This window comes from Canis aureus, chromosome 13, assembly GCF_053574225.1.
Source record: "Canis aureus isolate CA01 chromosome 13, VMU_Caureus_v.1.0, whole genome shotgun sequence".
NCBI lineage: Eukaryota > Metazoa > Chordata > Mammalia > Carnivora > Canidae > Canis > Canis aureus.
The window spans coordinates 57,107,822-57,128,645 of NC_135623.1; the positions used below are offsets into that span (position 1 = coordinate 57,107,822).

The 20,824-nt window shown below is 46.3% G+C and overlaps 1 protein-coding gene and 1 long non-coding RNA gene across 3 annotated transcripts in view; one reads left to right on the forward strand and one right to left on the reverse strand.

Annotated features, from left to right (window-relative positions):
- LOC144282555 (uncharacterized) overlaps nt 1–14,779 on the forward strand; it is a 59,369-nt gene extending 44,590 nt beyond the window's left edge. For both annotated transcript variants that reach the window (XR_013351045.1, XR_013351035.1), the window contains 2 exons: nt 12,881–12,958; nt 14,618–14,779. The gene's annotated coding sequence lies outside the window, so the exon portion shown is untranslated. The remainder of the gene's footprint in view (nt 1–12,880; nt 12,959–14,617) is intronic.
- Nucleotides 11,106–11,760, reverse strand: LOC144282560 (uncharacterized). Its single transcript, XR_013351054.1, has 2 exons — nt 11,657–11,760; nt 11,106–11,556 (listed from the first exon to the last, which is right to left on the reverse strand). It is a non-coding gene; the product is annotated as an uncharacterized LOC144282560 (long non-coding RNA).
- Nucleotides 14,780–20,824: the final 6,045 nt, after the last annotated feature.

Genomic DNA, 20,824 nt, shown 5'->3' on the forward strand with positions numbered 1-20,824 from the left:
ATAATTTTAAGTAACAATGCTCTTCGTAAACTGGCCTACAAGCAAAAAAAAGGGGGGGGGCAGTATTTGTATATTTGTTGGGAATATAGAGCTGAAGACTGAAGAGGTTGGTAGAAATAAGCATGCGAGAGCAAAGAGCATGCCCATTCTTAGTAATTCAGATTTTTCCTCTACTGGTGTTTATGGGAAAAGTAATGTTAATTATGGAATTAGCCAAGGCTGCTCTTGTGCAATTAACAGTCGCAATAAAGAAGTCATTTGATCTGACAAATGAGTAGCAAGAGGGTTTTATCATCACAGTTCAGATCAAATGGTCAAACATCTGGGATTCTCTCAGAGTTTAGGATCTTTTCCTGGTTTACAAAGAATGTATTTTTTAAAAGCTTCTGGTTTGGACTTCTTCCAATTTGGTAAACAGTTTAAAATATCACATAGTGAGAATTGGCCAATCTATTCAAATATTTTGAACGAAAGGAATCTGCAGTGAGTGATATTATGGACTTAAAAAGCAAGATATTTTTATACTTTTCTTTAATAAAAGTAAATATGCCAATTTTTGGTTATCCACACCACGGCCTTACAGATGGAAAGAAATATTTATTGCTTGAATTAATTAGACAACTATGGCTTTAGTATTCTATTAGCATGCATCTATTGATCAAGGAAGGAACCATTCAGATGCAAAGTCAGGACTAAGGAGAACGCAGATGAGAGGCCAGGTGAGGCTTCCCAAGACCTCCCAGCCTTTCCTTTAAATGCTGTGACCCCCTCAGCCCAAGTGGCATGTGTGCCTGTGTCTGTACGTGCATGCAAGCTTACAGCCATAGCAGAGGCCCAGCAGCGACTACACAGAGAAGGGTGAACAGCAAAACCAGGGTGTTTGTATCAGCCAATGACTTCTGAGCCGGATAGAGATTTTTTTTTGAGTTAATACTAAAACAAGAAGTTATAAACATCCTCTTTACTTCTCTGAGAGCTCACAGGAACAGCTCGACACAGAGCAAAGAATCAATTGAGAGGAGGGGCGGGGGAGAATTTCCCGGATAACAGGTGGCCACCGCAGGCCCTGGTGGAGCAAACACTTGCCTTCTGCTCTGCATGCGTTCATAGCTGGCCTCTGACAGAAACACAGGGGACGAAGATTCTCTTCTTAAAAGGAGCACTTTGGGCCACTGCAGCTGGAGAAAGAAACCGAAAAACCTTCATGCAAGGAAATAACCATTATGATGATGACAAGCATGGATGAGGAAAAGCACGAAGCCAAGTAGGGAATTACTTCATAAAAATATCCAGGGACAGAAAAGGAAAAGCTCCTGACCGGCCAACACAGATATGGTGACCTCAGTGAAATCTGGTTAAGAATCACATTAAATGCTCAGTGAGGAAGGAATAAAAGTTAACACCAGAACTGTTCCATGTATTTTTATATATATAACTTTTTAAATATTTTATTTATTTATTCATGAGAGACACAGAGAAAGAGAGAGAGAGGCAGAGACACAGGCAGAGGGAGAAGCAGGCTCCATCCAGGGAGCCCGATACCGGACTCGATCCCGAGTCTCCAGGATCACGCCCTGAGCCGAGGACAGACTCTCAACCGCTGAGCCACCCACGCGTCCCTATATATATAAATTTTGATTGGGTCAACTATTTGGTTAACTCTATAGAGTAGGGATTCAATCAATCTCAATTTATTTATTTTTTTTATAAGTTCCCAAATTAAAAGACAATCTAGGGGTTTGGTTAAAGGAAGAAAGCTGTCCTTCATAAATCCACCTGCTGGTTGCTGTTAAGGTTCCAGAACGGGCAGACAGGGGTCAGCACCATGCCCCTTAGGGAACAGGGGTATGAGGGGCAGGAACGGATGTTACTGGAATATGAGTGCTTCGGATCCTGTGATGAGAGGTTGAACAAAGCTGGTGTTTGTTCACTAGGCTACAGTCTTCCAAGACCACTGGTGGCCAGTGCCAGGAGTAGCACAGAACGTGTTATGACAGTCATTCCAGGGGAGGGATGACAGGGCTGAAAGCTAGGAAAACTGAATTCAAGAACAGAACCTGTACCAGCAGCCGGCTGAGTGACCCTGCTCAATGCTCCTGCTCCTTTCTCATTGTTGACAACATTCTCCCCCTCAGTCCCAGAACCTTCTCTTGCTCGACTCCATCTACCCTCACTCCATGGCTCATCGATTCCTCAGCTCTTCCTGGAGAAGCTCTCAATGGTTTGGACCAATAAACTCACCTGCACTTGGGCTTCTTGAGAGAGGTAGATCCTCTCTCAGCTTGCAGAGGATCTAAGACACTTCTCCACCTGTGCCCCCATCCCATCCCCCCATACCTATCTATCAAAGTCCAATCCCTTTGAGGCCAGGCGAGATCCTGAATTCACCAAGGAATATCCTCAAGTCCTCTCAGAATATTTCCCCTGCCCCCCAGAGTTATTTATGCATCTATCTCCCTCCTACCCCTCCTTGACTATGGGTTCCTCTGAGAAGAGATCAGCTCTTCTTTGCTACAGCCCCTAGCATTCTGCTTTGTTGAGTCTGTTGGGTTGCTTTGAACAAAATAATGCAAAATTTTTATTAAATAAATATCATGGGGATAAGTGTAAAAGAATTTCTGGTTGGGCTATTTCATACACACACAACACACTCTGACAAGTGTTTTATTTAAAAAAAAAAACTCCCCTTGTTGAGATATAATTCACATATCATACAATTCACCCACTTAGAGTACACAACTCAATGTTTTTAGTATATGCACAGGCTTGTGCAACTGTCACCACAATCTAATTTTAGAACAGTTTTGCTTCTCCAAAAAGAAACCCTGGACCCAATACCAGTCACTCCCATCCTCCTCCCCTCAGCCCCTGGCAACTACTAATCTACTTTCTTTTCTCTAGATATTTGCCCATTTTGGACATTTTTATGTAAATGGAATCATACAATATGTGGTCCTTTCTGATCTAAGCTTTATGCTATTGAAACATTCAGAGATTCTTCTTTTTAAAAGGTTGGCTCCTTTAGAGGGGCACCTGGCTGGTTCAGCTGGTATAGCATACGACTCTTGATCTTGGGGTCATGAATTTGAGACCCATTTTGGGCATAAAGATTACTTTAAAATATGTTGTAGTTTAAAAGTTTGGCTCCTTTAAATAAACCTCTGGCAAAATCCAATCTGAAAGGGAGAAATCATTAATCAGCCAGTGACACTGAATGACCTTTTTAAGGGCATTTGTATTTTAACAGAGAATAACAATGCCATCACACAAATAAATGACTCATTCAAGGGGACAACACTTTGGGAGAATGTAAAACACACCGCAGGAGCAGCTGTCCTCTCCAGAGGCTGGCTCTTGTCTCTGGAAACTTCCGATCCTCCAGCATACCCTGATGGGAGGAATTGTCAAGTTCTTGGAAAAGGCCACACCTTTGCTGCTTATCTTCTGACTAACAGGAAGAGGTACCATTTTTCAACAATCTTTAAAAAGTCATCTGAGGATTAAACCCATCCTCTTAAAAAACAAGTGTAAACCTTTATTACCAATTCATGGATTCTAAGATACACATTTTTTTTTTTCCACATGTGAATGCTCTTTCATTTGGGACGCATCTCACAGTTGCTGCTGGTCTGGTAGCAGTCATGAAAGAGTTGTCATTTCTGGTTCAGGCACAAACCTGTCCTAGCTGTATGTAGAGCATTTCAGTTGAGATGTGGCATGGTTGTCACCACCTGTGCTGAGTCCCCAGGCCATCTCCAATGTCTTCAGAAATTTACACTATGATTTGACATTGACATTCTACATACCCATTGCCTCTGACAACACAGGGAATGACACCACCCGAAGGGACACGGATATTTTGACCGAAGGTCTTAAAAAAAAAGTGATTCGGAAGGCTCAGACTAGGCAGGTCAAAGTTTTAGGAATACCCTACCCTGATATTTTCCTTCTTATGTATATACATATTTCTGTAACAGTGAGGTGTGATTTTAAAAAATCGGTTTAGTAAGTCCGAAGGAGTATTTTCAAACATTTTTTTTTAAAAGCTTGTGTTAGACTTTAATTAGTAGGTATTCCTTTCTTAATGATACATTCTGCGATCTTAAATTCTGCATCTTAAATGTGGTGATCCCTGGGGGTTCTGTCACCCCGAGCTCCCTGGATTAGAGGCAGGGCTGACCACGGGAGCCCACTCCCCAGAGAGATACGAGCCAGCAGGGCTAGAAAAATGAGCCTTATGTAAGGAACTTCTGGGGTCACTTCTGCTCCAGCCCTTGTACAGGGGACAGCAGCAACGGAGGCCACGGTGGGCACAGCAGGCGGCGATGCCCCGGATTCACGCGCGACCCCGTGGGGGGGGGGGTCGGGGGGCTGGCGGCCTGGGGGCCCCCCCGGGGACCGCAGGAGTTGGGGGGGCGGGGGGCGGGCGGCCTGGGGGCCCCCCGGGGACCGCAGGAGCTGGGAGCTCTGCGCTGAGTCCTGGCTGTCTGGGCCCAGGCGGTGGCTGCAGCCCCGAGGGGGGAGGAGGAGGGGGGGAGGGCCTCGCGGAACCCCAGGGAGGCAGTGGGGGGGGCGGGGCGGGGCCGCCCCCTTCCCGGTGGGTAACTCCCGGGCGCATCCCTGGCCTGCCAGGCTCCCCCGTAAAGGCGTCTATCACCTTCTGTTCTGCTCTTCTTCCCAAATGTGAATCAGAAACGAACAGTACCGTTTAAACAGGCACTTTCAGGGGATCCCGGGTGGCTCAGCGGTTAGCGCTGCCTGCGGCCCAGGGCGTGATCCTGGGGTCCCGGGATCGAGTCCCGCGTCGGGCTCCTGGCAAGGAGCCTGCTTCTCCCTCCGCCTGTGTCTCTGCCCCTCTCTCTGTATCTCTCATTAATAAATAAAATATTTTAAAAATAATAATAAACAGCCACTTTCAGCAAATCCAATTATGCCCCCGAGCGCCTTCACGTGGAGTGAGTGAGCTCCGCTGCATTTCCCTTCGTGGCTTTATGGGCGATCATAGTGGGAAACACTGGTTTGTGTGCCCGGCGCGCTGCCGAGGCTTTCCTATCGATTATTGCCGCATCCAGTCCTCGCCAGAATCCTACGCAGCAAGGCCTGCCATTGCACTCATGCTACAGAGGAGGAAACTGAGTCAAAGGGAAGGTGAGAAACTTGCCGAAGGTCACGCAGCTCTGGACCGAAGCAGAGAGGGTCGAACCCAGGCGAGCTGGCTCCAGAATCCCTGCTCCAGCCCCCATCGTGTTTGACCATGAAAAGAGACGAACAGGCTCCTCGCTTTGCCTTTTTGTAAGCAAAGAACGTGAAGGCTAGATAGTCTCGTGGTTTTTACACCTTTAAAATCAATCTTGCTTACACCTCGATATATATATGCATGAAGGCTCCAAGTTTGAAATGGGACCAAGGACCTGTGAGTATAGACGCTGTTTGGCTTTCCTCCAGACCCCTGGGGTGGTCTTGGGCATTTCCTTGGGACCTCGGGAGCTTCTGGAAAACACCTGCCTGAATGCCTCTTCTTCTTGACAAGTTCCCCGAGCGCTCAGAGAAGCGGTAACCTCCCCAGGCTGCAGGCAGCGCCCAGCGCCTGGCTCCCTGGCCCTGCCCCAGCTCGCTGCCTCTGTGCCTCTGCTTGTCGGGGAGCGCCTGCTACTCTGCACTTAATGAGGACAAACAAATGTGCTCATCGCATGGAGCTCAAGTGTGAATGATGTGATCATTCTGCTCCTGCCTAGCAATCCTTTTTCTGGAAAGATCTAGGACAGATGCTGCAAAGCTCTGGACATAAACTCCCAGATAACAGGGGCAAGTTTAGAGGGAAGTCCTGAGAATCAGAGCCACGGGGTAGCTTCATTTGCAAGTCTCCGTTGATCTCGTCTTCAAGGGAGTTTCTTGTCCAGCCGTTACGATTATTTCATCCCAGACATTGTTTGGAAGTCTGGCCTTCTAACCTATCCCTAATAAGATAGGGGACAGAAATCCTAAACCACCTGGGAAGTTTTGAAGGGTTCATTCAAGTTGGTAATATCTCTTTCTGGGGGTGGAAGTCACCAACTTCGTCTGTATGAATCACTTTGTATCTGCAGAGAGCCCACAAAGCATCATTGTTTTGAAAGCACTGCCGCTTGAAAATGAATCTGTGTCCTTTCCTTGAAAATGAATCTGAGTCCTTTCCTTCCCAGCAGGTGCTATCAAGACCTTCTCTGAGGGCTCAACCCAGAGAGATGGAATCATTGGCCATGAAGTAATAGTAACATACAATTACCACTCTGTATGTCTAAGCTAATAAAGAAATGATCCTTTGATTGCAACACTTTCCCTTGTGTTAACTGAACGTTTACTACCTGACATGGTAGTTTGACAACTTTTTCAGAACTCTGGTCATATGTCAAAAAACCCAGGCAGCCTTGCCTCCCTTTCTAGCCTTGTCTGATACTGTTTTGGTAACCTCAATTCTGTGTTGCATTTATGTTAGATGGAGGGGGGAGGGGAGAAAGAATTATGTTCTCACCCAATGCTGATAAAAAAACAACAACAACATTCTATCTTCCTCTCTGTGAACAGATGAGTAGTTAGAGTCAGATGCATCCACACTATTATGTTCTGCATCTCTGGGCAGATTGTCTGCCTACATCCTTTGTACCCTTGGCCAAGTTATTTATGCTCACACTTAATTTTTTTCTAGAAATAATGCCATAATAGTCATTAACAAATATGAATTCCCTCTTGCTCTGGCTTGAGATCAGGAACTCAGCCTAACTTGGAGAATTGTAGGGAAAATGAACTGCTCAGTTAGGAAAGACATTATTAACAGAAGAGACTCCTTCCACTTCCAGGTAAGATGTCTCCTCAGATCTCATGCAAATCTTAAATCAGGAGTCTGGGGCAAGAATAAGCAGGGGGTAAACATCTTCTTGTCTAGATGTAACCAAATATAAAAGAAAATAATATACCGTCGTTCAGAAAATACTCTACTGACAATAAATGCTGTTAGAACTGCCTCATTTCTTCCAGTAATTCTTCTAATGCAGTCTCTCTTAAGTGAAGCATTTTCAGTATGCCTGTGTGCCTTCTCCACCCAGGACCTACCAGGTTAGTCTCTGGGGATGTGATCCAATCAACATTTGAAAAGGCTTCATAAGTTTTTGTCGTGTCTACCCTAATTAAGAATGATTTCTCTCAAACCATTCAATTAAGAATGATTTGTTCTTGCATTCTAATTTTTTAAAGATTATTTATTAGACACACAGAGAGAGAGAGAGAGAGAGAGAGAGAGAGAGGGAGAAGCAGGCTCAATGCAGGGAGACTGACGTGGGGACTCAATCCCAGGTCTCTAGGATCACGCCCTGGGCTGAAGGTGATGCTAAACTGCTAAGCCACCGGGGCTGCCCTTGCATTCTAATTTTTTAAACATGGAAGCACTTCTATAATTTTTTATATTGTTTTATTGGTTTCACTGATGGCAAAGTTAATTTCCCCAGTTAAAACATCACAACCCCAGAGGGTGATTTGAAAGGTAAAGTTAACAGCAAATGATACTTGGGGGAGGGCAGATAGGATAAAAATTTGGGGGACTTCACCAAGTCGCAGTCTGAATAAAGCACAGTCTGTGTGGGTTAAAAACTCTTACCATGAGCTGACTTGATGAATGACTTGGTATCAAGCCAGCAGCACAGAGTTGCTCCACTGCCACCAATACTGACCTGGCCATTATGGCCAATAGGTCATCTGAAGTGCAGAGGCCCAGCACCGAGCAGACCCAGCAGGGTCCCTGGCCTGTGTCAGTGTCCCCTTTTCCTGGGAAGGACCCTTGAAGTCTTGCAGAAAACTGTGCTGAGCATCCATGGAGCAGGCCTTCCAAAGCTGAATCCTAAGCAGCACTCAATTCTATCTGGAAACACACATTCCTGCACACAGCTGGCATTGCTGATGAGCCAGTCATTACCCCAGAGTGTGGGTGGTACAAGGCAGAGAAGTGGTTAAAGAACGTAGAAAAGGCCAGATTGTACCAAGTTTAGGTTAATATATTGTAGTCTCATGCGCCTCTATAGTCATTTTACCGAAGAGCATTTTCTCTTGGGTAAAACGACACCCTTTGAAAATGGCAAAGCAGGAAATCAGAAGGAATCGCAATAGGTTAAATCTTCTCTGAGCTATGGCTTTCTCTGTGCAGATGCCCGTCGTGAGTAGCTTGTAAAATCAACCACTGTGACCGTTCATGCATAGGCTCTGCTGATTTTACAAATACATAGTAATACAGCCGCCTCTCCAAGGGCAGGCTCCAGCCTGACGTTTGCACAGCCAGCAGAAATAATTTCTTGCAGGAGATAGAATTTCATCATTTAGCAATATTTCATCAAAGGAAGCTGCACCCTCAGCCACACACGCTGTCTATTTTGGAGGAGGTGGCTGCCCTCCCCTGGCTGCTTCCCTTCAAATTAGTAGGCAGCCAGCAGGTAATCAATGCCTTTTACAGAGGATGGCAGAGAAGACTCTGTAGGTCACCGTATTGGGAATATTTATCTGTGAGGCAGACATGAGGCTTTAAAAAAATAACATGTGTTGTTTTTTCTTGGTTATCAAAGTAAATCACATTCAACAACACAGAAATGCTGAAAAATAGAAAAGCTTGAAAAGGGGGAAAAAATCATTCTTAATCCAATCATTCAAAGGTAACCTCTCTAACGCGTTAACATAGTTTACAGGCTCTTCCACAATCGGCATCACACGTATACTCAGGCTGCTGCCTGCTTTCCCACTTAATATATTGTGCATGCGAGATGTTTCGTTGCTTCTCTTTTGTGATTATAAATACTGTTTCAGTAAATCTCCTCGTTTGTAATTTTTTTTTTCCTCGTGTGTAATTTACTCTGTGTTCCTGATTATTTCCATAAGGTAGTTTCCTGGAAGTGGGATTTCTAGATCAGAGGATGTGAATAGCACGGCATTTAAACAAAAATTATCTGGGTTAATTTGAAAACATACCGCTGTGTTTACTGGTTGTGTATGGTTGTTTCTGGGCAAGGGGAAAACACCTGCCACTAGCTTTTCTCATTCCAAGGCTTTTTTTTTGATGTTGTTCTGGTGGTAGGTTTGATGCTTCCTCTAGAGAGCAGATGACTGAGGGATGGGACCCACGCTATCCAGCTGTCTTTTGTCTCTTCAGATCTTCTCTTCTCCATCCTGTTTTGTGCCCTGCATGGCTGATCTTCACGAACTACATCAGTGGGTCCCCTTGCTCTGTGCATTCCGGTTGGGTCCAACCAGTAAGGATTGGGGGGTTGGAAGAACAAAGAAACTGGACCTGATCCCTGAGGAATTGCTGTGGGTTGGCTGCATCCTGTTTTTTTTTTTTTTCTTTTTTCCTATCTGCACTTTAAAAAATTGTTGTAAAATACACATAACATAGCATTTACCAATTTAACCATTCTTAGGTGTACAATTCAGTGGTGTTAAGTGCAGTCATCACTACTAATCCATTTCAAGAATTGTTTCATCATCCCAAACAGAAATTCCATACCCATTTAACAACTATTACTCCTTCCCCTTAGCTCTTTGAAACCTCTATTCTACTTTCTGTGTCCATGAATTTGCCTATTCTAGGAACCTCGTATAGGGGGAAATCATACAATATTTGTCCTTTTGTGTGTGGCTTGTGTCACTTAGCAAAATGTGTTCAAGCATGATCCACGTTGTAGCTGTGTCAGAATTTTATTTTATTTTTTGAAGGCTGAACAGTATTTCACAGCATACCATACTTTGTTTATCCATTCTTCTGTTGATGGACATTTGGATTGTTTCCACTTTTTGGCTATTGTAAATAACACTGCTATGAACAATGACATACAATGGCTGCATCCTTTTACAGGACCACAAATTCTGTCTGTCTGGTGGTCCTCTCCATATGGCTACCGTCTGTTTCAATAACCACGCCTTTGGTTCAGGGCTTGATCCTGGAGTACCTGGATCGAGTCCCACATCGGGCTCCCTACATGGAGCCTGCTTCTCCCTCTGCCTGTGTCTCTGCCTCTCTCTCTGTGTGTCTCTCATGAATAAACAAATAAAATCTTAAAAAAAAAAAAAGAAGAAGAATTTAGTTGAACATTTTTTGGGGTGTCTGGCTGGCTCAGAGCGGAGTGCACGATGTTTGATCTTTGGCTTTTTAGGCCTAGAGTGGTAGTGATCTCTATGTTGCTAGTCTCAGGGTGCTATACCATCCCTTGTGGATTTCCCTACACCCTACCCATGCCTTTGTAATTCTCCTCTTTGTTGAACTTTCTTCAAATTACCCAGTTTGAGTGTGCCATCTATTCCCTGCCAGGATTCTGACTTGCACTGAACTGTACTGAACTGTCCCCTCTACAGATCTGAAACAACAGAGTACCTCTCAGAGAGTACCTGGGCATATGGCTGATGCATCCCACCGATAGATACTGACAAACATCTGGAAATGTAAAATAATACGCATGCCCAGGCCCCACTCTACTTCAATTGATTCAAAATATTCACCTAGAAAATCTTCATCTTAAAAAAGTTTCCCCATGACTCTAATGCTGTTGGTCCAAGTCAAGCATGAACCCCTGACGCTGGGCTCTTGTTTATAGCTCTGAACCAAGATGTAGTTCTAGATCTGCTTTAAGAATAGTTGAGGGATGCCTGGGTGGCTCAGCGGTTGAGTGTCTCTCTTTGGTTCAGGGCATGATCCTGGAGTACCCGGATCAAGTCCCACATCGGGCTCCCTACATGGAGCCTGCTTCTCCCTCTGCCTGTGTCTCTGCCTCTCTCTCTGTGTGTCGCTCATGAATAAACGAAATCTAAAAAAATAATAATAATAATAATAAAAAATCTTAAAAAAAAGAAGAAGAAGAAGAAGAATTTAGTTGAACATTTTTTGGGGTGTCTGGCTGGCTCAGAGTGGAGTGCACGATGTTTGATCTTTGGGTTGTGAGTTCGAGCCCCACATTGGGCATAGAGATTACTTAAAATAAATAAATAGATAAGCAGAGGCATTATCTATTAAAACAAAAAAGAAAAACAACAACAAAAAAAGAATTTAGGTCAACATTTTTGAATTAAAATAGCCAAAACATATTGAAATGAAGGTATCTGAAAAGTAATCACATTTTATTCACTAAGTTAACTTTGTTTCCTATTGGGTGACCTTCCAAATGATCAAGTTTAGGAAGGAAGAACAGAGAATGATGTTTACCTCAGAGATTGTCTTCTAAACTGCCAACAAAAAAATAAATAAATAAATAAATAAATAAATAAACTGCCAACATCTTGTCCATCTTCCTCCATTGTGCACTAATTTTTTATGTTCAAGATTCTGTAGTAGTAGCAAAAGGCTAACACTGAGAAGCTACTAGCGTGCTACCTTCATATTTCTAAAGCTTACTTAATTACCAGTACTTTCTGTAGTCTATTTTCTGAGGTATACAAACACTGTCCTTAAGCGTAATAGCAAAACCTACAGTAGACGGGCTATGATTGCATTACCAGTCCCTCTTGGCAGACAATGGCTCCAAAGATTGGTACCCAGAGAGATGTAGGGAGCTGAAAGGCAAGAAAACAGTCTTTATCTACCTCAGTATTTTGCCAAAGACAACTGTGAATTTGGAGTATTCAGTAAGTTACTATATCCTTTGCTTATTACCTTATTTTTATTCTCAATCCTATGGGGTAGTAGTTCTAGGCAATTCATTAAGCTTCCCTAATCTTCCATGTCTTCATCTGAAAAAAAGAGAAAGGAAATATTTTTGCTATACTTTAAAAAAATTTTTTTTTAAAGATTTATTTATTTATTCATGAGAGACAGAGAGAGAGAGAGGCAGACACATAGGCAGAGGGAGAAGCAGGCTCCATGCAGGGAACCCGATGCAGGACTTGATCCTGGACTCCAGGATCACACCCTGAGCCCAAGCCAAACGCTCAACCACTGAGCCACCCAGGTGTCCCTATTTTTGCTATACTAAAAGGCATCTAAGATCTCATCGAATTCAAGATTGTTTGGTTCATCAATTCTACATTACAAATGAGGAAGTGAGGTACAGAGGACATTAAAGGACGGGCCTAAATCCAGCAGACTATATAAGAGGGGGATTAAGTTTCACCCCAGGCCTCCTGGGTTTTAGCTTGGTAGATTAGCCAAAACACAGCCAGTCAGAACATTAGGAGGAATTTCGTTAGCAATAAAATAAACAAAAACCAAAAAGAGAGAGAAAGCACACAAATAAGAGCTGCTGCTACAAACACCAGACTTTCCCCACCACTGGGGAGACTGAGCAGGAGTGTGTTCACTGGGGCACCTGGGAGGCTCAGTGGTTGAGAGTCTGCCTTCAGCTCAGGTCGTGATCCCAGGGTCCTGGGATCGAGTCCCACATTGGGATCCCTGAGGGAGCCTGCTTCTCCTTCTGCCTCTCTGTGTATCTCTCATGAACAAATAAATAAAATCTTTAAAACAAAACAAAACAAGGAATGTGGTCACCATGGTTAATGCAACCAGTCAGCCCTGATGTTAAAAAAAAAAAGAAAAAATTTTGCAAAAAAAAAAAAAAGTGAAATATCCCAACCTTCAGTGAGCCGGCCAGGAGCTAAGCACAAGGGAGGTGTTAAAAATGACGACAAGGCCCTTGTCTGGTTCATGGTGGCTTTCAGCTCAGGTCAGCCACTAGAAATACCCCGCAGCTCTGTGCACAGCACAGGCCACTCAGATGCCAGATGTGAGCCCTAAAAAGCCTCCCTTCTGGGGCTGATAAATTCGTTCAAACTTAGTTACAAATGTCCTTTTCCCTCTCATCTTTAAGATAAGAAGCTAAATCACTGGTTTCTTTCTGCTGCTTAACTAAAGAAAAAAAATCAATAATCTTTATTTTCTAAGCATCTTTCTAGATTCTGCTGGAAGCTACTCTATGGTTGACTCAAGTGCTTTCATAATAGTCCAGACTATGAACTGTTGGTAAGTTGAGCTTTGAATGTTTAATATTTCGACGTAATTACATTTGAGATGATCTTATTTATCTTTTGAAGAACTTTACCCTAAACCGCTGTCATAATCACTATAGTAAGTTGCTGTTTTGAATCAGAAATGTTTTCTTTTTTGCATAGATGACTTCATTGTCGGCACATAATGTACAACTTTTGTTTAATTCAAAATCAGAAATGAGGTTCTCCTGGGGGTGGGGGTGGGGGTTCCATCTCCTTCTCATCAGGCAGCGGTTTAAGAAAGCCTGCTGCAGATTGTCCCAAAAGCAAAAACCATCCTTCTGCTTCCACGCTGTATGCGGCCTTTGCTCAGGCCTGAAATGTCCATAAATTTGAGATGGTTTTCTAACTCACCACGCCCTAGCTTTGAGCTAACTGTTGGAGCCTCTGTAGGGACAGAATCAGAAGTCAGTGCCTGCAAAGCCCTAATGTTTGGGGCAGCGGGGAGCAGATAAAACAAAGCTTGTAGGCTCAGGACAGCTTCCTGGAAGCCAGGTGCGAACTTCTACTGCTGTGTCATTGTCACATTTGTCTTCTACGTGTTGTGGGCTAATTGATTAACACTGTGAGTCAGCTGTGGTCACATCGCCTTCACATTGCAATGACTGTGTGAAACAAAAGAAACAAATGTTTCTCACACTCACTAAATTCAGTTCCTTTTTTCTTATTCACTTCTTTAATGGAATGTCTTTTTGATTAGAGCAGTGAGGAAATGGCTAAGAGAGCTAAGAATGAGTCTGTCGACAAGTTATAGGGGGATGGGATGACTATTCTGACCAGAGACTGTCCTCTCCAGCGCAGAGGATATAATGGGTGTTCCCTCCCCTTGCTCCTGGAACTGCAGGCCTCAGGGTGCGATCCCAGATTTATTGTGTTGTATTAGGATGTAGAGGTCCTGTTGAGATGAGGGGAGAGGACCACAACCACTCGGGTAAAGGGGAGGATTTTCCCAGTAGGATATGTGTGTGGTCATTCCCAGGGAAGGAGCTGGACCTTAGCAGGGAGCCAGGAGCAGGAGGCCGGAAGAGCAACCCCTTCTCCTGAAAGCCTCCCCCTGCCTTTGGGCCTGAATGTAGACATAATTTTCCAACCTCACCTCTGGGGAAGAGAATAAGAGGGCCTCCATGGTAGAGCAAGCCTGGGAGCAAGGTGGCAAGGCGCATCCTGAGGGCCAGGAGCTGGGGCATGCTGCCCTCTGTGTTACGATCGAGGCTTGCTTTGACCATTTCAGCTCAGTGGTGGGGATGCTGAGGAATTACAGGTGGAGCTGTGAGTCTTTGCCTGGATCGGTGTGTTCTCTGGGGGAGCTTCAGTCACAAGTGGGTTAGTCCCAAACGGAAGGCGAACGCTGGGAAGCAGAAGATGGCATGTGGCTGCCAGCCCCAGTAGGGCCTTTTTGTCTGTAGCTAACCTTGGAAGCAGTTTGCACTGCAGTTACATGTTAGGGCTCTTGAGCCAGACTTTGTGGGTTCCTGTCTCAGTCCTGTTACTTAGTGGTTGTTGACTTTTGGCAAGTTTGCCTCTCTGGGCCTCAATTTTATTGTCTGTAAAAGGATAGTAGCAAGCTGGTTGTGAGAATTAAATAAGTTCTTAAATGCGTAAATGCTACCTAAGTGTCCCCTTTCATTTTTAGGTTAAAGATACAGTTGGAGGGACGCCTGGGTGGTGCAGTGGTCAAGCGTCTGCCTTCAGCCAAGGGCGTGATCTGGGGTCCCGGGATCGAGTCCCATGTCGGGCTCCCTGCATGGAGCCTGCTTCTCCCCCTGCCTGTGTCTCTGCCTCTCTCTCTCTCTCTGTGTGTCTCATGAATAAATAAATGAAATCTAAAAAAAAAAAGGATACTGTTGGATTTCCTTCCATCAGAATTCTTAGGATCATACCCACAAAATGGGTATGCAGCTGCATGAGGCAAGGCCAAGGTAAAAGGAAGGATGGGAAGAAGATCAGAGAGAAGGATGACGTGGCTACCACATGGAGATGACTGTGAAATAGTTACAAAGGACACCCTGAACTGTCACCTCCAGGGGAAGCTGTCACAGCGTCCTTGTTTCCGCCCTGTGGGGAAAGGACAGAGGTGAGCTTCCAGCTTGGACTCAGGACTCCTTTGATGGTAACAACAAGAGTGGATGCAACACCCCCCACCCCATGAAATAAAAACTTTCTGTATTTTACAATACAGCGACCTGAAGCACGAACTCTAAGGATATTTGGTGTCAAAACTTCACACAAACGAGCTAATGAGCTCTTAGTTCTAAGGGGAGACTGTTTGGCCTTCACCTGGTGTCTTCTCAGCCGCCTGGGGTGCGCTGGTACCCCCAATGAATTCGTTCCCTAGAGCCGCCCTAACACATCACCGCATGGAGTGGCATGAAAGAAAAGAAACGCATCTCCTCACAGGAGGCCTGACGCCCCAAATTGAGGGGTGGTCAGGGTTGATTCCATGTGAAGGCAACAGTCAAGGTTCAAGATGAGCTCGATGACCCCCGCAGAGTGTCCAGCTGCGGATGGGGACCTGCAGAGCCGCCCTCACCCCACCCCTGCACCCTGACGCAGGGTGCTAAGTCTATGGCAGGATTAGGCTTTGCATGGACTAGCCCTGGGGCAACCGCTGGAGGGAGGGGGCTGCAGAAGACCCATATCCGCGGGGCGCCGGTGGCTTGTGGTTGAGCGTCTGCCTTTGGCCCAGGGCGTGATGCCAGGTCCCGGGATCGAGTCCCGCCTGGGACTCCCTGCAGGGAGCCTGCTTCTCCCTCTGCCCGTGTCTCTGCCTCTCTCTGTGTCTCTCGTGAATAAATAGATAAAATCTTAAAAAAAAAAAAAAAAGAAAAAAAGAAAAAACCCAACCAACCATACCCGTCTGTTTGCGCTGCCCTCCCCGCGGGAGGCGGGGCGGCGCCTGGGTCCCCCGCGGAGGGCGGTCGGGGGTGGCCATCCTCGGCCCTGCGGGGCGCGTGGTGCTCGCGGGGACTGTCCTGGAGCGCGGCCGCGCGGCTGCAGCCTGGGGCCTGCGGGGGTGCTGCGGCCGCCAGTAGCGATGCTGGGCCACAGCCCGGGGGCACCGGGGCTGTTCTGCAGGGTCACAGCCCACAGCCGGGCCGGCACGACAACCCCCAGAAGCAAAGGACAGAAAGCCCCGGGCCACCCAGCGGAGCGCCAGCGGGCGGAGCAGCAGGTGCCGATCGGTCCGGGGGGGGGGGGGGGGGGGGGGGGGGGGGGGCGAGGGGGGTCCAAAGGTCACCGGACCAACCGGGCCTCGGGGGAAGGACGGGCATCCCACGTGCAAGTGTGTCCGTGGGAAGAAAGGGAGGCCGTCTGCAATCGCTCGTGGAGACAGCAAAAAGCCCAACATCTTGGCATTTGGGATTTTCAGGGAAAGAGATGCTAAGGCGGAGAAAAATAAAGGCAGTTTCTAGAATTTGTGCAAATGACTTCACGGAGGGGGGATCCCTGGGTGGCTCAGCGGTTCAGCGCTGCCTTTGGCCCAGAGCCTGACCCTGGAGACCCGGGATCGAGTCCCACGTCGGGCTCCCTGCGTGGAGCCTGCTTCTCCCTCTGCCTGCTTTCTCCCTCTGCCTGTGTCTCTGCCTCTCTCTCTCTCTCTCTCTCTCTCTCTCTGTGTCTCCCATGAATAAATAAATAAAATCTTCAAAAAAAAAAAATGACTTCACGAAGCCGGAGGAGTGGAGCCGTCCCCCCCCCCCCCCCCACACACACACCTGAAAATCTGGTTCTGTAGGGCTCCGGGACTGTGCTAAGCACAGCTGAATTTATTTTACCAATTTTCAAGCTTACATGATAAAAAAAAAATAGTGCCGGGCAAGGCCCATCATCATCACGGCATAGCGAAGTGCTCATTTCACAATTGGTTGTTTAAAGTTAATAGTAGATCAACTGAGCAACCACTAAAAAGATGATGCATTGGCTTCATTCCGCGCTGTTCCAGAGCCCAGCAGCTGAGAGAAAATATATATGGAGATGTTGGCAGACGGCTCCTTTTGGTAATAATATTCATTTTTATGAATGGCTCATTAATTTTTTATATGTCCCTCTTTAGCCCTGCCCTCTTTTCTCCCCTCCTACTGAACCTGCTCCCAGGACTCTGAAGGTAGAGGGCGAAGGATAGCTCTGCATTTTAATGGAGACAATGAACAGGCTGCTGCCTAGGACAGCCCCCAAGCAGTGAATAATGAAGAGAGAAAAAAAAATTAGGAAAACGAATCCGTGGCAGCAATGGGTTTCAGAAGTGCCAGTCGGCTGGTTATTTACTGAGTCTACACCCTGCGTCTCTTGGTAGGTGTGTTTGTTTCAAATCCAGGTGGTGACTCATCATTACAGTGACTCTCTCCCATCCGCTCACTTCCTGCAGGAGGAAGCTGTATATGTGCAAGGCATTTTATCTTTCTATCTAATCACCTGAAGACTAAGAGGAGCATGCTTACTCGGGCATAAAGAAAAAAAGGACAACCCTCAAAGGAAGATGCACTGGACCTTTGCCTTGAAAGTTATTGGAGCGGGTGGAGAGGGGCTTACAGCTGCTCCAGCTTCTCACTTGCATTTGCAGGTCTGTTTGCAGCAGGGTCCCAAAGGGTCCGATCATCGCTGCTGAGCAGTTCCAGTATGTTCTCTGCTTACCAAAGCTATCAGCTTTTCCCAGATTTCTGGGTGTTTACTGTGAAGGAAGGCATCGAGGCTGCCTTCCATTATCCCAAGAGCATTATCCCTCTCTGCCCGGCCCCCTCTCCACACAGCCCGCCTGCACACCGATGATGTAAACGGAAAAAATAAGAAAGGAATGGGTAAGGAGCTCTTTGTGGTCTCAGGCCACAGCTGAGGGAGAGCTGAGACTCCCCAGAACATAAGGGAGGCAGTTGAGCTGCGGAGTCAGGCTGCCCTGCCCGGAATCCTGGGTCTCCTGCTTCCTAGATGGTGGCCCTCAGCAAGTTATCCAACCTCTTCACGCCTCGGTTTCTGGAAATTGAATACATGCACGACACCCCTCTCACAGGTTTGTGGAGGGGTTTAACTGAGTTAGTACAGGTGCTTACTTAGGATGTTGCCTAGCACAGAGTAAGTTTTAGCCACTGTCGTCAGTGTTTCAACTTCCTGTCCTAAGGAGTCCCTAATCTAAATGCCAAAAAGTGGGGCACCTGGATGGCTCAGTAGTTGAGTGTCTGCCTTTGGCTCAAGGAATGATCCCGGGGTCCTGGGATCGAGTCCCACATCGGGCTCCCCCGAAGGGAGCCTGCTTCTCCCTCTGCCTGTGTCTCTGCCTCTCTGTGTGTGTCTCTCATGAATAAATAAATAAATAAAATCTTTAAAAAAATAAAAATAAATGTCAAAAAGTGCTCAGTTCTGCCCATCACCCTACACTAGCAATAGGAAGACCTCGTCAGGGAAAATGAAGCCCCTCCTCCTCTCCCTCTCAGAGCCATATGTCAGGCAGCTGGTCTTTGAAAGTACTGCACCCGGGTGCTGAGAGGGCCATGCTCGAACTTCCCCACGGGTGGAAAACCACGACAGACCTGCTCTTACAGCGCTCAAAGCTAGGTAGGCCTCCCTTGTGTTGCTATCTCATTGAGTCTTGGGGGGCTCTCACCTGACACTGAGGAGGGGCTGCTAAAATTGCCCAGTAAGTCAAAGCAGACCCTGCTGCCAGAGGTCTTGAACTTGGAAACAGATGAGACATTCATTCCCAGGGAGCAGTAAGCTAGTGGGAAAGGCAGCCGCTGCTGGGCCTTCCCGTGCACGGGGAGCTGCGAGGGCTCAGGAGCTCAGGGCAGAGAGGGGCCAGGGCCAGCAGCTCGGCCCTGAGGACCACGGGGCTTGGCCTTCAAACCTCTGCCCCCAGGGATAATAATAGGGTTCTTGATTATTCTTTTTCTTTCTTCTTCTCCATCTTCTACTTCTTTGAGAATTCTTTATAAGATTTTAGTTATTTATTCACAAAAGACACAGAAAGAGTGGCAGAGACACAGGCAGAGGGAGAAGCAGGCCCCATGCAGGCAGCCCGACGTGGGACTTGATCCTGAGACCCCAGGATCATGACCTGAGCCAAAGGCAGATGCTCAACCGCTGAGCCACCCAGGTGCCCCTTCTTCTTTGAGAATTTACTTGCAATATATTTCAGAGGAAGATACAGCATACGGGGGCTGAATAAGGGCTTGTGGCAGATTTCTGTGAGGTCCACAGGTTCCCTGCTTCTGAATGATCTGACATGCTCTTTAAAACTGCTGGCTCATGGGTCAAACCCCCTTTGGCCTGGTGACCCAGGACTTCAATTTTTTAAGAAGCTGCTCAGAGAGATGCTTTTTGTGCACACTTTGGTGTGAGAACTGTTGACCTGAAATGATTTAATCTAGCTGCTTTTTTTTGCAGATGGGGAAACTGAGTCCCAGGGAAGCGAAGCAGCTTTCCCAAGTCACCCAGCTAGTTCATGGTAGGAGAGGAAATTCAGGAGTGTTCTGACTGCAGAGAGGGATTCAGGCTCTCTGGATGTGAAACCCTCCCAGACAGGCAAATTCTGAACTGTTTCCTCTCCAGCTGGCATCTCGTCCTGGCCACAGCAATATGGGACTTATTGCCATATTTTACAACAGACATAAATTCTGCATTTCCAAATCAAACTAGAACCCGGTATCTGCCCAAAGAGAATAAATTAATTTTAACGAGGATCTCACATAGTGTTTATAGATTTCGCATGTTTCATTTGGTAACTTAATGCTATTTTACCTTGAGCGTTGATACTGAATTGATGAAGTGTTTTTTTTTAAGATAGGAAAGAAGAGATCATTAATATAACTATTTCCCAGCCTTTAAAATTCCACACAAATTAATAACCCAAAACTATGTAAAGTATCAAAGAGTCGATAATGACAGCGTTGGGGAAATGTCAGCAATAAAGGGGGAAGGTGGGGAAAACACGGCTCCGGCACAGCTGTCTGCATCATACCTCAAAGTAATGATGCCTTAGAAAATGTCATTATGGCTCACACATTTGTCATCATACTGAAAACAATTCAAGGCCAGAGTCTACGACTATTGTCTTCTTTTTACTGTCCTGAAGCACTAAGCTCAGTCTTGTGTCAACACTCAAAATGTGCTGCCTGTTGGATGGGAGGGGAGTTGGGGGGCAGGTGAAATCGTGAGAGGGGATATGTGAAGGTGGGAAAAGGAAACTGAAATCAAGGAGTGGAGGAAGTCTGTGTCTAGTTCGTCTTCCATAGAGTCGGTGTGTTTAGAAGTGGCACAGGTGTCACGGGCGGGGGTGGGGTGGGGAATGGCATGGGCTGGCAGGCAGGCCAGCGTGAGTCCAAGGAAGCACAGATGCTAGTAGGGCACACGCAGAAAGCTAGAGCAATAGAATTCCATACAAGGGCATAGAAGACACGAGCTATCCAGCTCTAAAGCTCTCAGCCAACAAACAACGACAGTGGCGACGACCGATAGCTGTCTGTTGTCACATTTGGTTTGTTCACTGATTCACTGAGTTATTCTAAAGACATTTCTTTTTAATAATAACGATAATAATGACTACCAGTGATAAAGTGCCTATTCCGTGCCATCGCCCCATTACATCGAAGAGGAGCTGAGGCTCCGAGAAGCTGGGTAACTTGCCCAGGCTCACACAGCTGGGATTTAAACCCAAGACTGTTCCATGCCCGCCCCTCCTTCGAGTCGCTCCAATGCTCCATGAAGGGAGCCCTTACTTGCGCATGAGCTGGGGCTGCTACAAACTCTCCGCACAGTCTTAGATGTGGGGAACCTGGTTCTGGCCCCAATGTGCTGTGACATTGGCCAAAGCTCTCTGTCTCTATGGGTCAGGTCTTTGTCCGCAAAATGC